General features: G+C 39.7%; 1 protein-coding gene across 1 annotated transcript in view; it reads left to right on the forward strand.

The window, feature by feature from the left end:
• OCA2 (oculocutaneous albinism II) overlaps nt 1–1,967 on the forward strand; it is a 285,385-nt gene that overhangs the window by 254,043 nt on the left and 29,375 nt on the right. The window lies entirely within an intron of this gene.

Genomic DNA, 1,967 nt, shown 5'->3' on the forward strand with positions numbered 1-1,967 from the left:
TGATGCTTTTGAACTGTGGTGTTGGAGAAGACTCTTGAGAGTCCCTTGGACTGCAAGGAGATCCAACCAGTCCATTCTGAAGGAGATCAGCCCTGGGATTTCTTTGGAAGGAATGATTATAAAGCTGAAACTCCAGTACTTTGGCCACCTCATGCGAAGAGTTGACTCATTGGAAAAGACTCTGATGCTGGGAGGGATTGGAGGCAGGAGGAGAAGGGGACGACAGAGGATGAGATGGCTGGATGGCATCACTGACTCGATGGATGTGAGTCTGAGTGAACTCTGGGAGTTGGTGATGGACAGGGAGGCCTGGCGTGCTGCAGTTCATGGGGTTGCAAACAGTCGGACACGACTAACAGACTGATCTGATCTGATGGTGTTAGAAAGTGTTCTAGTTTCATTCTTTTACAAGTGGTTGACCAGTTTTCCCAGCACCACTTGTTAAAGAGATTGTGCTAAGGGGAAAGTTCATAGTTTTTCTCCTGTAATTGAGATCTAATCTTACTGCATAATGGTCAGAAAATATGCTTGGAATGATTTCAATTTTTTTGAATTTACCAAGGCTAGATTTATGGCCCAGGATGTGATCTATCCTGGAGAAGGTTCCACGTGTGCTTGAGAAAAAGGTGAAATTCATTGTTTTGGGGTGAAATGTCCTATAGATATCAATTAGGCCTAACTGGTCTATTGTATCATTTAAAGTTTGGGTTTCTTTGTTAATTTTCTGTTTAGTTGATCTATCCATAGTTGTAAGTGGGGTATTAAGGTCTCCCACTATTATTGTGTTATTATTTCCCCTTTCACACTTGTTAGCATTTGTCTTACATATTGCTTTGCTCCTATGTTGGGTGCATATATATTTATAATTGTTATATCTTCTTCTTGGATTGATCCTTTGATCATTATGTAGTGTCCTTCTTTGTCTCTTTTCATGGCCTTTATTTCAAAGTCTATTGTATCTGATATGAGCATTGCTACTCCTGCTTTCTTTTGGTCTCTATTTGTATGGAATATCTTTTTCTAGCCCTTCACTTTCAGTCTGTATGTGTCCCTTGTTTTGAGGTGAGTCTCTTGTAGCCAACATATATAGGGGTCTTGTTTTTGTATCCATTCAGCCAGTCTTTGTCTTTTGGTTGGGGCATTCAACCCATTTACGTTTAAGGTAATTATTGATAAGTATGATCCCTTTGCCATTTACTTTATTGCTTTGGATTTGAGTTTATACACCCATTTTTTTGTTTCCTGTCTAGAGAAGATCCTTTAGCCTTTGTTGTAGAGCTGGTTTGGTGGTGCTGAATTCTCTTAGATTTTGCTTGTCTGTAAAGCTTTTGATTTCTCCTTCATATTTGAATGAGATCGTTGCTGGGTACAGTAATCTGGGCTGTAGGTTATTTTCTTTCATCACTTTAACTATGTCTTGCCATAGTTTCTGTTGAAAGATCAGCTGTTATCCTTATGGGAATTCCCTTGTGTGTTATTTGTTGTTTTTCCCTTGCTGCTTTTAATATTTGTTCTTTGTGTTCGATCTTTGTTAATTTGATTAATATGTCTCTGGGGTACAAAAAAGATCTTTATGACCCAGATAATCACGATCGTGTGGTCACTGACCTAGAGCCAGACACCCTGGAATGTGAAGTCAAGTGGGCCTTAGAAAGCATCACTACGAACAAAACTAGTGGAGGTGATAGAATTCCAGTTGAATGATTCCAAATCCTGAAAGGTGATGCTGTGAAAGTGCTGCACTCAATATGCCAGCAAATTTGGAAAATTCAGCAGTGGCCACAGGACTGGAAAAGGTCAGTTTTCATTCCAATCTCAAAGAAAGGCAATGCCAAAGAATGCTCAAACTACCACACAATTGCACTCATCTAACATGCTAGTAAAGTAATGCTCAAAATTCTCCAAGCCAGGCTTCAGCAATATGTGAACCATGAACTTCCTGATGTTCAAGCTGGTTTTAGAAAAGG

The sequence above is a fragment of the Bison bison genome, unplaced genomic scaffold (assembly GCF_000754665.1).
Source record: "Bison bison bison isolate TAMUID 2011002044 unplaced genomic scaffold, Bison_UMD1.0 scf7180017864320, whole genome shotgun sequence".
In the NCBI taxonomy this organism is placed as follows: domain Eukaryota; kingdom Metazoa; phylum Chordata; class Mammalia; order Artiodactyla; family Bovidae; genus Bison; species Bison bison.